Genomic DNA, 16937 nt, shown 5'->3' with positions numbered 1-16937 from the left:
AAATGTGTATTATAATTTATTTGAATATCTATTTTTTTTTATAAATTTTTTGTATCTCATGTTACAAAAAAAGATTCTCTTTTTAAAAGTCCAGACTTAACATAGTAATTTGATTGAGCATAAATCAATCAAGTTAACAAATTGTATATATAAAATAAATTTAACGAACAACGAATGTATTCAAGTTGATGACAAAGTAATATAACTTGATCTAACTTAATTATATAAATAACTAACGAACACCGAAGATGACGCTTATTAATCAATTAATGCCTAAGTAGATAATGAAGTCGATTTAGTGTTTATATAAATAATTAACGAACACCAAATCAAATGAGAAAGCAACTATAACATACCGGTGGTCCGAACATGCTGCTGCAACACCGGAGAAGTGGAATCGATTAATGCCTAAATACATAATGAAATCAATTTAGTGTTTATATAAATAATTAACGAAGACCGAATCAAATGAGAAAGCAACAACTATAACATACCGGCGGTCCGAACATGCTGCTGCAACACCGGAGAAGTGGAATCGATTAATGCCTAAATACATAATTAAATCGATTTAGGGTTTATATTAATAGTTAAAGAACAACGAATCAAATCAGAAAGCAAAAACTATAGCATACTGGCGGTGGCGGTAGCTGGTGCGGTGGCGGTGGCGGGTGCTGCAACAGAGTAATATATAAAATAACTTGATCTAACTTAATTAATAAATAGCTAACGAACACCGAAGATGACGCTTATTAATCAATTAATGCCTAAGTACATAATGAAATCGATTTAGTGTTTGTATAAATAATTAACGAACACCAAATCAAATGAGAAAGCAACTATAACATACCGGTGGTCCGAACATGCTGCTGCAACACTGGAGAAGTGGAATCGATTAATGCCTAAATACATAATGAAATCAGTTTAGTGTTTGTATAAAATAAATTTAACGAACCGCGAATGTAATCGAGTTGACGACAGAGTAATATAACTTGATCTAACTTAATTATATAAATAACTAACGAACACCGAAGATGACACTTATTAATCAATTAATTCCTTAGTACATAATGAAGTCGATTTAGTGTTTATATAAATAATTAACGAACACCAAATCAAATGAGAAAGCAACTATAACATACCGGCGGTCCGAACATGCTGCTGCAACACCGGAGAAGTGGAATTGATTAATGCCTAAATACATAATCAAATCGATTTAGGGTTTATATTAATAGTTAAAGAACAACAAATCAAATCAGAAAGCAAAAACTATAGCATACCGGCGGTGGCGGTGGCTGGTGCAGTGGTGGTGGCGGGTGCTGCAACAGAGTAATATATAAAATAACTTGATCTAACTTAATTATATATATAACTAACGAACACGGAAGATGACGCTTATTAATCAATTAATGCCTAAGTACATAATGAAATCGATTTAGTGTTTGTATAAATAATTAACGAACACCAAATCAAATGAGAAAGCAACTATAACATACCGGCGGTCCGAACATGCTGCTGCAACACCGGAGAAGTGGAATAGATTAATGCCTAAATACATAATGAAATCAGTTTAGTGTTTGTATAAAATAAATTTAATGAACCGCGAATGTAATCGAGTTGACGACAGAGTAATATAACTTGATCTAACTTAATTATATAAATAACTAACGAACACCGAAGATGACGCTTATTATTCAATTAATGCCTTAGTACATAATGAAGTCGATTTAGTGTTTATATAAATAATTAACGAACACCAAATCAAATGAGAAAGCAACTATAACATACCGGCGGTCCAAACGTGCTGCTGCAACACCGGAGAAGTGGAATCGATTAATGCCTAAATACATAATCAAATCGATTTAGGGTTTATATTAATAGTTAAAGAAAAACAAATCAAATCAGAAAGCAAAAACTATAGCATACCGGCGGTGGCGGTGGCTGGTGCAATGGCGGTGGCGGGTGCTGCAACAGAGTAATATATAAAATAACTTGATCTAACTTAATTATATAAGTAACTAACGAACACCGAAAATGATGCTTATGAATCAATTAATGCCTAAGTACATAATGAAATCGATTTAGTGTTTGTATAAATAATTAACGAACACCAAATCAAATGAGAAAGCAACTATAACATACCGGCGGTCCGAACATGCTGCTGCAACACCGGAGAAGTGGAATCGATTAATGCCTAAATACATAATGAAATCAGTTTAGTGTTTATATAAAATAAATTTAACGAACAGCGAATGTAATCGAGTTGATGACAGAGTAATATAACTTGATCTAACTTAATTATATAAATAACTAACAAACACCGAAGATGACGCTTATTAATCAATTAATGCCTAAGTACATAATGAAGTCGATTTAGTGTTTGTATAAATAATTAACAAACACCAAATCAAATGAGAAAGCAACTATAACATACCGGCGGTCCGAACATGCTGCTGCAACACCGGAGAAGTGGAATCGATTAATGCCTAAATACATAATGAAATCAGTTTAGTGTTTATATAAAATAAATTTAACGAACAGCGAATGTAATCGAGTTTGATGACAGAGTAATATAACTTGATCTAACTTAATTATATAAATAACTAACGAACACCGAAGATCTCGCGTATTAATCAATTAATGCCTAAGTACATAATGAAGTCGATTTAGTGTTTATATAAATAATTAACGAACAACAAATCAAATGAGAAAGCAACTATAACATACCAGCGGTCCGAACATGCTGCTGCAACACCGGAGAAGTGGAATCGATGAATGCCTAAATACATAATCAAATCGATTTAGGGTTTATATTAATAGTTAACGAAGACCGAATCAAATGAGAAAGCAACAACTATAACATACCGGCGGTCTGAACATGCTGCTGCAACACCGGAGAAGTGGAATCGATTAATGCCTAAATACATAATCAAATCGATTTAGGGTTTATATTAATAGTTAAAGAACAACAAATCAAATCAGAAAGCAAAAACTATAGCATACCGGCGGTCCGAACATGCTGCTGCAACACCGGAGAAGTGGAATCGATTAATGTCTAAATATATAATGAAATCAGTTCAGCGAATGTAATCGAGTTGATGACAGAGTAATATAACTTGATCTAACTTAATTATATAAATAACTAACGAACACCGAAGATGACGCTTATTAATCAATTAATGCCTAAGTACATAATGAAGTCGATTTAGTGTTTCTATAAATAATTAACGTACACCAAATCAAATGAGAATGCAACTATAACATACCGGCGCTCCGAACATGCTGCTGCAACACCGGAGAAGTGGAATTGATTAATGCCTAAATACATAATGAAATCAATTTAGTGTTTATATTAATAATTAACGAAGACCGAATCAAATGAGAAAGCAACAACTATAACATACCGGCGGTCTGAACATGCTGTTGCAACACTGGAGAAGTGGAATCGATTAATGCCTAAATACATAATCAAATCGATTTAGGGTTTATATTAATAGTTAAAGAACAACGAATCAAATCAGAAAGCAAAACTATAGCATACTGGCAGTCCGAACATGCTGCTGCAACACCGGAGAAGTGGAATCGATTAATGCCTAAATACATTATAAAATCGATTTAAGGTTTATATTAATAGTTAAAGAACAACGAATCAAATCAGAAAGCAAAAACTATAGCATAAGGCGGTGGCGGTGGCGGGTGCTGCAACACCGGAGAAGTGGAATCCGGTGAGAAAATGGGGTTGGCGATGGCGGTGGCGGGTGTGGGTGCGGCTGCAACACAGGAGAGGAGACGAACGGAGATGAAGGCATTCTACAGCCTGATTACACCAGTGAGGAGGACATGAAGGATGAATTAGGGGTTGTTTGAAAGATCTGGTGGTAACAATTAGAATCGGGCCGGGTTAATGGTTTCTTAATGGATTGTGGACAGAGGCGGGAATGGATGAGTGAGGGTGGGTACACGTGGCTAGAGGAAAGCTTTATTTATTTAATTGTATAGATATCACGTTGAATTGCTTGAACACGTGGTTTATCAACATTGGTATACTACGCGGCCGCTTTCAGTTCCTTCATTGATGAATGTACGAATCGAAGTGAGATCAACGGTCAAGGACCCTTCTTACAGATCGATTAATATTTATACACTCTTTTGAACCCATGTATTTACATAAGATTTGTCAAATAAAAAAATGAATAAAATTCATTATTTGAAATAAACACACAAAATTAAAGGTAAAATAAAATAAAATATATAGTACAAACAATTAGTGGCGGATGCATAAATTTTTTCAGGTGGTGCACTACTTTTAAATGCTTTAATTTTATAGAGTCGGATATAAAAAATTCAGCGTCGGTTCGATGGTTCTGGCCAAGTTCATTACATAATAAAAATACGATAAATAATAAAAAAATGTCACCGTCATTAGAAATTAAAAACGCATAATACAAATACAATAGTTTTTATAATGACCACGAAAAGCTAATGAACCATTCAAAAATGCTTCTAGCCGAAGCATGTAATCGAATTCTATATTGTTTTTTATGTATATCAGTTCCTTTATCAACAATTACAAACTAACAAATTAAAAACTAACTAACAAATTAAAACTAACAAACTAAAACTAAATAAAACTAAAAATTAGAACTAAAATTTAACAAATAACTTAACAATTAACAGCATCAACTAAACATTAAACAAACGAATCTAAACTTACATTCACAGTAGGAAAACTAAAAGAAGAGAAGCAAGGCAGGAGGAAGGAGCAACGGACCAACGGTGCCACGGTGGTGTGTGTTCGACCGGAAAAGAAAAGCGACAACGGTGGTCGGGTAATGGTGTGTCGTGAGTGAGTGCGTGAGTATGAAGAGAGGATAGTGAAAGAGGCAGGCGTTGTGCTACTTTATGTTTTATAAAACCCTAATTGATATAAGCTTGAATTTAAAACCCCAAATAAAAAGTTGAAAAAAATTGTTGGTTCCCTATAATATTTTATAACCTTTAGTTTAGAAAACCAACAACTTACCAACTAGAGCAACAATGATATTGTTAATAAGGTGGTTCGTTCATAATTTATAAGGTGGTTCCCTATAATATTTTCTATATATCATACACTATTATTTCGAAACTCGGGTGGTTCCGCGAAACCACCCATTTGTTGTATAGACTCGCCCATGCAAACAATAAGAAGTCTAGAATCTCAAATTTACATTTATGTGAAAAACATATAAACGGATTAAATATTGCTATGAGTTCAATACTGCAATGATTTCAAAGAAGCATTAAAAACAAATTCAAACGGATTCCCAACAACAATTAAACCAAAAAATTATAAGTATATAGAATTATTTTGTACGTGTCATATGAAAGTAACTTACAGGAAAAATTGTTTTTGTAAACAATTTTATTTCTTTTGTTGAAATTAATTATAAGTGTTTACAAAATAAAAAAAAACACAATTGACGGTTTCTAAAAAATCAACTCGGATTTATAATTTTTCAGCAAAAAACATGAACCATGGGACTTTAACTTTATTAGGTATAATTAATCATGGTTTTAATGTTTAAAAGTATTTTTCTGAATGATTATGTTCAAAAAATGAAATTAAAGATTCAAAATTATATAATCACATTAATTGGAATTTTAAGTTAAATAGTATAACTAAAACTTATATATATATATATACATATAAAAGGTTATACTAAAAAGACCAATGTATCTTAAAAGGATATGAAGGAATGTAAGCCCTTAGATCTAGAGATTAGTGACTAAAATTGAAAAGTTACAAAAAATCGTGGTGTGTTATATTTTAAGTGTGTGTTTTTTGTAAGGCCCCGTTACCGGTAGCCCTACTTTCGTGTTGGATTTACTCATAAACGCAGTTCTAAATATCAGAGTTAATTAAAACATTCGCGGAATATAAAAGCTTTCATAAAACATTTCATAACAAAACACCTCTTGTCTTAAAACAACATCTTGCCTTTCAAAATAAACAAAACATTAAACTTAAACGTCTTGCGTCTTCCGATGCCAGCCCTTTATTCAGTGCCACGTGTCTCCTCACGCGAGCTGCCTCATCCTACTCACCTGCGTACATACTAAAAGCCAGCTACGCTGAGTGAGTTCTAGTTAATCACATAATCATACAATACCTTCTTACATTTCATACTTAACCTCTTAACTTTCTTACGTACACACGTAAGTGCATATACTTTCATTCTTACCTTCATACTTCCTTTACATACATGATCATACGTTTTAAAGAGCCTTTCGCCCTATAACCTCACAGATATTATAAGGGTCTGGTCCCTAACATCACAGATATTATAAGGGTCTGGTCCCTAACATCACAGATATTATTAGGGTCTGGTCCCTAACATCACAGATATTATTAGGATCTGGTCCCTTTGCTTTGTGTAACTGTACCGTACCTGTTCATACACACTTTCCTTGACAATACGTGCAATCTCCGAAGAGCGTTCACGTACCATCATCATAACATACATACATTATGCATACATCATATATTCATACATACATCCTATCTTTCATCATACTTATCAATCATATCTTAACTACCACCTGACGGTACATGCAATATCCGAAGATCGTTCACGCACCGTCAAACAATCATCATACATAAATCATACAAGGCATACACTTACCACTTAAGATAAGTGTATTAACTATCACATCGAGTATGCACACAGCCCCGAAAACATAACAAGGAAGTGGGGCTAGAAACTCACCTTAATGCGGTTGCGTTCACCGTTTACGGTTATCCCATTCTTTAGCTGTGCGCGACTAACTGTATAATAATTATACGTTTCAGTAAACTAGAGCTAGTTCGCTGTGCTCCCTTAAGCGAATCAACTAACGAATCACCTTCAATTCGTTAATCCCCCATAGCGAACTAGGGTTAGGTCAGGGAATGTCAGAACATTCCCTGACATTCCTTATCCTCGTACCACTATTCCGGCGCCGCCTTTGCCGGAAAGCCGCCGGAAAACCGCGAACACGTCGGAAAACGAGTTTTAACTCGTTTTTCACCGTTTTTCGTCCCTTTCGATCCAGATCTGAGCTAGGGTGACCCCTAAGCTCATCATAGGTTCGGTTTATACCCGATTCCACCCGGATCTCGTGACTTAAACGGTTTAACGGTGTCGGCTCGTCGTTTAGTGACCATAACTAACGGATTTTAGCTCATACAACAAAATACTATCATACCTTGGGTCGGGATCCGATTCTTCTTCTATATTTCGGCTAGAGAGGCTAGAGAGAGAGAGCTTAAGTGTGTGTGTTTGAGAGGTGTAAGGGATATGTGTAAATGAATTAAATGGAGGATTAAAGGTATATATATTTTTTTGATCATGGGCTTAAGCCCATGGTCTTTCCTTCATTCCTCCATAACCCTAGTCCATAACCCATATCCATTTACCCAACACAAGTCCATCTCGTATTCTATTCAACTAAACCGATAACGACTCGCTATAAAATAAACGAACTTTATTTTATTAATATAACCGAAAGTAGGATGTTACAAGTCTTCCCTCCTTAAAGAGGTTTCGTCCCCGAAACCTACTATTACATAAACAGATTCGGATAAAACTTGCGCATCTCATCCTCAGCTTCCCATGTAGCGTCCGATCCCTTGCGATGCTTCCATATCACCTTCACTAAAGGTATAACCTTGTGACGAAGCTGCTTCTCCTTGCGGTCAACTATCTCGATCGGTTGCTCAATGTAGTTCAACTGTTCATCAACCTCAATGTCCATTAATGGCACGTGGGACGTGTCATCAGCTAGACATTTTCTCAGATGAGAAACATGGAAGGTTGAATGAATTCCTTCTAACTCTTCTGGCAAATCCAGCTTATAAGCCACTTCACCTACACGATCTATAATCTTAAACGGTCCAATGTACCTTGGACTCAACTTTCCCCTCTTCCTGAAACGAATGATTCCTTTCCAAGGCGAGACCTTGAGCATCACATTGTCACCAACGTTAAACTCAATCAGTCGTCGCCGCTTATCAGCATACGACTTCTGTCTGTCTTGAGCAGCTTTCATTCTTGCCTTGATTTGATCGAACTTCGAAGAGGTTTCTTGCACAACTTCTAGGCTTCCCATCTCCTTCTGACCAATCTCTCCCCAACACACCGGGGTCCTACATCGTCTACCGTAAAGCATCTCAAATGGTGGCATACCAATACTTGAATGGTAGCTGTTGTTATAGGAGAACTCTGCTAGATGCAGATGATCATCCCAACTTCCTCCAAAGTCTAAAACACAAGCACGTAGCATATCCTCAAGGGTTTGGATCGTCCTTTCCGACTGTCCATCGGTTTGAGGAGGATACGCCGTACTGATGTTCAATCTTGTTCCCATAGCTTCATGGAACTTCTTCCAGAACCTCGAAGTAAACCGTGTATCTCTATCAGACGCCAGCGATAACGGTACTCCATGCTTGGTTACAACTTCTTTAATGAACAAGCTTGCTAACGTTTCTGACGAGATGCCCTCTCGTATGGGCAGAAAGTGAGCACTCTTGGTCAAACGGTCCACAGTCACCAAGATAGTATCATGATGCTTAGCTGTACGAGGTAGCTTAGTTATGAAATCCATTGTGATGTGTTCCCATTTCCACTCAGGTATCTCTAGCGGTTGCATCTTCCCATAAGGCTTTTGATGTTCGGCTTTGACTTGTAAGCAAGTTAAGCACTTACTAACATAATCCACTACATCATTCTTCATTCCTGGCCACCAGTAGTCTCTTTTCAAATCTTGGTACATCTTCGTAGCTCCTGGATGAATAGAATATCTTGACTTATGAGCTTTATCTAAGATTCGACCTCTAAGATCTCCATGGCGTGGAATCCACATGCGGTCAAACCTAGTCTTAGCACCATGAGTGTTTTCCATTAGCTCGTCTTGTTAGCCGTACACTCTTTCTTTCTTTACCAACTTCTCGTCTACTAGCACCTCTGGCTGCACCTTGATGATTTCTTCGAAAAGGTTTGAATTCATAATCAATTTGTATGACTTCACAGTTGCAAGGACTTCCTCATTCTTACGGCTTAGTGCATCGGCGACCACGTTAGCTTAGCCAGGGTAGTACTTAATATCGCAGTCGTAATCCTTTATCAACTCCAACCATCTTCTCTGTCTCATGTTCAATTCTTTTTGCTCGAAGAAGTACTTTAAACTCTTATGATCTGTGTAGATGGTACACTTAGTACTGTACAGATAATGCCTCCATATCTTAAGAGCATGCACTACAGCTGCTAACTCTAAATCATGCGTCGGATAAGTACTCTCATGGACTTTCAACTGTCTAGACGCGTAAGCTATCACCTTTCCTCGTTGCATCAACAAGCAACCTAACCCTTGATGCGAGGCATCTGTACAAACAACCAAATCCTCATCACCATCGGGTAGAGTACGGATTGGAGCTTGTGTGAGTCTTTTCTTCAACTCCTCAAAAGCTTCTTCCTGAAACCTACCCCAACTGAATACTACCGACTTTCGGGTCATACCGGTCAATGGTGCGGCTATCTTGGAGAAACCTTCGATGAATCTCCTATAGTAGCCAGCTAACCCTAGGAAGCTTCGTATATCAGTCGGATTCTACGGAGTCTTCCAATTCGTTATCGCTTCAATCTTAGTTGGGTCCACGGTAATCCCTTCCAGATTAATCACATGACCTAAAAATTGCACTTCTCTTAACCAGAACGCGCACTTCGAAAACTTAGCATACAACTTCTCTTTCTTCAGAGTCTCCAATACCTCTCTCAGATGCTCAACATGGTCAGGCTGGCTCTTTGAATAAATCAATATATCATCAATGAAGACGATAACCGACTTATCCAACATCGGCCGACACGCCCTATTCATCAGGTCCATAAATGCTGCAGGAGCATTTGTTAGACCGAATGACATTACGAGGAACTCGTAGTGTCCATACCGTGTTCGGAACGCTGTCTTAGGGATGTCTGCCTCCTTCACCTTCAGCTGATGATAGCCTGATCTGAGATCTATTCGTGAGAACCAACTTGAACCTTGCAGTTGGTCAAACAGATCATCAATCCTTGGCAAAGGATATCTATTCTTTACCGTAAGCTTATTCAACTCACGATAGTCTATGCACTTTCTCATACTTCCATCCTTCTTCTTCACGAACAACACTGGTGCGCCCCACGGGGAAACACTTGGTCTTATGAAACCTTTGTCGAGGAGTTCTTGCAGTTGGGACATCAATTCTTTCATCTCGGACGGAGCTAGACGGTAAGGTGCTTTTGCGATGGGCTGGGCTCCTGGTATTAAATCTATCTGGAATTCTATCTCTCGCTCCGGTGGTAACCCCGGAAGATCCTCAGGGAATACTTCTGGGTAGTCACACACGATAGGAACATCTTTCATTTCTTTGTCTCGGCCGTAGCGTTGACAACATACGCCAGGTAGGCACCACATCCTCGTCGTAATAACCCTTCGGCTTTTATCATCGAAATGACGTTAAACCCTGAACTTTCTTTATCACCGTAAACCGTCACCGCACTACCATCTAAAGACCTTAGCTTTATTATTCTACTCTTACATACTATCTGAGCTTCAAACTCAGACAACCAATCCATTCCCAAGACTACATCGAACCCTCCTAAGGTCATAACATACAAAGTAACAGGGAACTCATGTCCCTCTAACTCTATCTTACAATCCTTAACCATTTTAGTTATTTTAACCGAAGTGTCACTGGCGGTTTCTACTATAAAAGTTTCAGACACTCGGCAGCCTTTCATTTTTGCTAGTTTACTAAATGTCGTAGCTACAAAACTTCTATTCGCACCAGAATCAAATAATACGGAAGCAGAAATGCCGTTTACTAAGAACGTACCGGTCACAACATCAGGAATCTGTCTAGCTTGTTCCTGGGTCAGCATATAGGCTCTAGTCCTCGGCATTGCTTGATCAGAATCCTTCTTCCCACTACCTCCAACCTCACCTCCAGTGCACACTCTTGCCATATGGCCTGTCTTGCCACATTTGTAACATGCTGGCTTCGCACCGCACTCATTGGCATAATGCCCTACCTTCCCGCACTTATAACAGGCATTCGACCCCATTCTGCATTCTCCACCATGAGCCTTTCCACATTTGGGACAAACATCAGAACTTCTACCCCACTTGCACTCACCACCATGCATCTTTCCGCAGGTCTTACACGATCTCTTCTCCCACACTTTCTGCTTCTTATCTTTGGAGTTTCATAACTGAGTACCGGGTCGCTTAACAGGAGCAACCCACTTCTTATCTTTCTTTTCCTCTTCCACCACTGTGTCATCCGCAGCCAGGTCAGCATAAACCACCTCTGCGAGTTCGACAACAGAGTCAAAGGTAACTGGTTTACTCGTACTGACTAGCATGCGGACTCTCTGTGGTAATCCCCTCACATAACACTTGATTCTCTTAGCCTCAGTGTTGACCATATTGGGCACCAACCTAGACATTCGGTTGAACTCAGTGGTGTACTCACGATGTGTCATCGTCCCAGCTTTCAAGTTCAGGAACTTCATCTCCGCCCTCTCAACCTCGGTGTCAGCACAGAACTTCCTTATCACTAACTCCTTTAGATCCTCCCACTTCATCTCTTTGATCTCTTCACGGGTCTTCCTCTGCTCCACACTCTCCCACCAATACATAGCCTCATCTTCAAATGATTGGGTGGCATAACCGACAGCTTGGTCAGGACGACACTCGCTGATTCGGATAATTTTATCCATGGCGGTTATCCACTGAAGAGTAGCGATTGCGCCTCCTAAACTAGCCAGCTTCGGTGGGTCGCATCCCTTGAAGGACTTATAGTTGCACCCACCTCGGCCTCTCTTCCTGTCATCGACTTTCACAGACCTTACCTCACTTGAATCACCCTTTTCCCTCTCATCATCCTTCCTACCATCACCACCTACCTCTTCAGCAGTTCTTTCACGGCTTCCAGCAGACCCTCCAGGAGTTATATTCTTCACAGCAGTGGCTACAGCTTGAACAATAGCTGCTTGAATTGCGGGATCCAGTTGAACCCCTTCGTTGGTGGCCGGACCTCCTCCAGCTCCACTGCCCTCATCTCCGGTGTTAGAAGCTGTCTCAACCGAAGGTTGCTGGACACGACTAGGCCTGCCGCGTCGTCCAGTGCGACCTCCAGCTCCAGCAATGTCTCCAGCTCCAGCCATCGTATTCAAAAAGGGAAAACACAAACATCATCACTCAAGGAACTATTTAGTACAAGGACAGTAAGGCTAACAGGTAATAACAGTGGCCAGCTGTGATTAGCTGATCACGTTACTTTCCGTGTCCTATACACTTCCCTTATGAGTCCATTTGTGCTGGTTCTATCCTAAACAGTTAATCAATCAAGTAATTCTATCCCTAACATTCACATATCCTTTCTTTAGCAATCAAGCTAACATTAACATACATATTTAGTCATACACTTTACCGTTACTGAGCTTGCTTGAGTGACACATGGCATTCTTGAACTGGCATCTTCTTTCTTTTCTTGCTTAAATCCCATTCTCTGTTCGAGTCTAAGCATGTAGGATGCTTAAATCTCTCGAACTTTGCTCTCATACCAACTTGTAAGGCCCCGTTACCGGTAGCCCTACTTTCGTGTTGGATTTACTCATAAACGCATTTCTAAATATCAGAGTTAATTAAAACATTCACGGAATATAAAAGCTTTCATAAAACATTTCATAACAAAACACCTCTTGTCTTAAAACAACATCTTGCCTTTCAAAATAAACAAAACATTAAACTTAAACGTCTTGCGTCTTCCGATGCCAGCCCCTTATTCAGTGCCACGTGTCTCCTCACGCGAGCTGCCTCATCCTACTCACCTGCGTGCATACTAAAAGTCAGCTACGCTGAGTGAGTTCTAGTTAATCACATAATCATACAATACCTTCTTACATTTCATACTTAACCTCTTAACTTTCTTACATACACACGTAAGTGCATATACTTTCATTCTTACCTTCATACTTCCTTTACATACATGATCATACGTTTTAAAGAGCCTTTCGCCCTATAACCTCACAGATATTATAAGGGTCTGGTCCCTAACATCACAGATATTATAAGGGTCTGGTCCCTAACATCACAGATATTATTAGGGTCTGGTCCCTAACATCACAGATATTATAAGGGTCTGGTCCCTAACATCACAGATATTATTAGGGTCTGGCCCTTTGTTTTGTGTAACTGTACCGTACCTGTTCATACATACTTTCCTTGACAATACGTGCAATCTCCGAAGAGCGTTCACGTACCATCATCATAACATACATACATTATGCATACATCATATATTCATACATACATCCTATCTTTCATCATACTTATCAATCATATCTTAACTACCACCTGACGGTACATGCAATATCCGAAGATCGTTCACGCACCGTCAAACAATCATCATACATAAATCATACAAGGCATACACTTACCACTTAAGATAAGTTTATTAACTATCACATCGAGTATGCACACAGCCCCGAAAACATAACAAGGAAGTGGGGCTAGAAACTCACCTTAATGCGGTTGCGTTCACCGTTTACGGTTATCCCCTTCTTTAGCTGTGCGCGACTAACTGTATAATAATTATACGTTTCAGTAAACTATCACTACACATATCGTCTTTCTAGTTTAATCATTACCCTCAACGAACGGGGGGTCCGGGGGCAGCGCCCCTGGCAGCGGGGTTCTAGGGGCGGTAGCCCCTAGTGGGGTCCAAGGGGCAGAGCCCCTGGCTGGGGTTAAGCTGCCAGGTCAGCTTGGAAAAATTTTATTTTCATTAACTGTCGTGACACATTTTCCATTAACATTTTGAATCGTTAATTAATTTGCTACTTAAAAGTTCAAGGGCCTAATTGTAATTAAATCATTCTTTTCTAAGTCCAGGGACTGTTATTGTCATTCTGTTAAACTTCTAATTCGTTATTGGTTCATAGCGAATTGGATTATCCTAGCGAACTGGTTCTTATAACGAATTGAACCCTTAACAAACTGGACTTCTTAACGAATCAGTCCATATAGCGAATTGGACCTTCTAATTCGTTATTTCTTTTAACGAACTAATCATAACGAATCAAGGGTAATTCGTTACCCTTTTTCCTTAACGAATCGGAGACGAATCATAGATGAACTAGAGCTAGTTCGCTGTGCTCCCTTAAGCGAATCAACTAACGAATCACCTTCAATTCGTTAAGCCCCCATAGCGAACTAGGGTTAGGTCAGGGAATGTCAGAACATTCCCTGAGATTCCTTATCCTCGTACCACTATTCCGGCGCCACCTTTCCGGCGCCGCCTTTGCCGGAAAGCCGCCGGAAAACCACGAACACGTCGGAAAAACGAGTTTTAACTCGTTTTTCACCGTTTTTCGTCCCGTTTGATCCAGATCTGAGCTAGGGTGACCCCTAAGCTCATCATAGGTTCGGTTTATACCCGATTCCACCCGGATGTCGTGACTTAAACGGTTTAACGGTGTCGGCTCGTCCTTTAGTGACCATAACTAACGGATTTAAGCTCATACAACAAAATACTATCATACCTTGGGTCGGGATCCGATTCTTCTTCTATATTTCGGCTAGAGAGGCTAGAGAGAGAGAGAGCTTAAGTGTGTGTGTTTGAGAGGTGTAAGGGATATGTGTAAATGAATTAAATGGAGGATTAAGGGTATATATATTTTTTTGATCATGGGCTTAAGCCCATGGTCTTTCCTTCATTCCTCCATAACCCAAGTCCATAACCCATATCCATTTACCCAACACAAGTCCATCTCGTATTCTATTCAACTAAACCGATAACGACCCGCTATAAAATAAACGAACTTTATTTTATTAATATAACCGAAAGTAGGATGTTACAGAGCCCGTTGTGGCAAACTGCCGACAGCGGTTTCTCCTATGTCTGAAGCCCAAAAGCGCCTCCTAAATAAAGTTATGGGCCTTTTATTGTTTTTCGTCAGTTTTTACATTTTTATTTTTGAGTTTGTGTTTGGCCCATGGCCTTTTTTAGGCCCATTTCGTGTTAGAAACTCTATTTATATGATGTTTATGTAATATGAAAGGACAGACTTGAATTTTGATAATAAAGATTTTTCACTTCATTTCCTTGACCTTTGGGTGTGATTTGGAAGTTTTGGAAGTTCATCACGGGTATTCACTGAATCAACGTGACTTAATCTTCTCGACTCGGCTCATGAACAACCTACAAGAGACCAACAAAGGCTATTTCTTAAGTTGTTTTAAGAGCATCCACATCCTATTTCCTATTCATATATCCATGTAATTAACAAAAAATTATCTTTTTCATAAATTTTTCCCTCACTTTTTTAAAACCTTCCACATTCTATATATTTTTACCTCATCCATATCCCTCTCTGTATATTATTATTACGTAGTATTATTATTATTATTATATATGTCTCCCTCTCATTTACAATTTTATTCACTAACTATTTTGTCTTATTATCAATCTTTTTATCTGCTTAATTTCTAATATATTTTTATAGAATTTTGAATATAGAATGATTATGTTCGGGTTAATCGGAATCGAGTTAACCCGAGATCGCCTCAAAACGGGGGCATATAACTTTCAAGTTTTTGGACGCAACACTCTCATATGTGTTCAATTGTGTTCGTGAACGTTCAATATTGTGTTTGTTTACGTCTATTTATGTTTGTTCACTAAAGGTTTTTAATACTTTTACCGACTTCTCTAATCTTATCATATAGATTTAAGCAATTTTGTTAGCTACAGAACAAAAGTATATTAGTATTATGTGATTAATTTATATGTAAATTTAACATATCAATATGAATGTTAAAAAGAGACCAACACAAACTTGGTAGCCGGACCAAAGCATTGACACCGACCATTTTCGGTTACCCAAGTTAAATAAAACATTGTTTGTGTTCATTTGTGTTCGTTCGTGAAAAAGTTCATGTTCTTAAAGAACGAGCACTAACAAGAACTTTTGTTTAGTTAGCTGTTCATGAACCGTTCGTTGATAAAAGCTTAGCGGACTAACATGAACTAGGCCTAGTTTGGTCTGGTTCGTTTACAGCACTAGCTCGCACTGTAAGTCGTAGTTTGGTAATTGTTTTGAATGGCAATTAGTAGGTTGTAGAGATTAAGCTTCTGTATTGTATTGTTTATACTTGTTTTGAATGGAAATTAGTACGTTGTAGAGATTAAGCTTTTTTTTTTTTTAAAGATGCTACAAATATATGAGATTAAAGGAAACTGGTAGCAAGTTAGAAACTTTTGACTGGTAGGCTTTGTTTGTGGTGCTTGAATTCTGTGTTTTGGTGTCTTTTAATGCCTTTAGGAGTGAGGACTTTACTCAAAGTAATCATAGTTGAGTGCTTTTAAGTTGAGGTCCTGTTTGCAGTTTTGATTTCTGGTTATGTTTGAGATCAAATTTAGACTCAAGTTGAGGTTATGTTTGCAGTTTTGTTCATGTCCTGTTGTTGATTCTGATCCTGTTTTGATGATTGTTTTTGGTTCCATGCTTCCAGTGATTCCACTCATGTTTCACATCTTACACATTTTTACTACGTGTTTTAAGAAGAAGGCCTGGGAGAATGATTTTAATTTGTTAAGGTGAAAATGTTTATGATGAATACTGGAGGTTCTGTATAATTATTAGGCATTTACATCATTTGAATTATGTAGCTGTAAATCTGTGAACTTTCATTTCAACATATGATATTTAGGTGGTTCTTTGTATATGTTTATATAATTATTAGGTGTTATTGATAATTGAATAATCAAAACAGACCATTAGTGTAATAAGATGCGCTGCATGAGATATAGGCATATAGCTTAGATGTGCTTCTGTAGGTTGGAGTTGCATTATTGCCTCTAGTGATCCTGAATTGTTAAG

This window comes from Bidens hawaiensis, unplaced genomic scaffold (assembly GCF_021521415.1).
Source record: "Bidens hawaiensis isolate Kalapana, Puna unplaced genomic scaffold, B.hawaiensis_p1.1 tig00020524_1, whole genome shotgun sequence".
NCBI classification, from domain to species: domain Eukaryota; kingdom Viridiplantae; phylum Streptophyta; class Magnoliopsida; order Asterales; family Asteraceae; genus Bidens; species Bidens hawaiensis.
The sequence above is the reverse complement of the archived record's forward strand: the minus strand, read 5'-3'. Positions refer to the sequence as shown.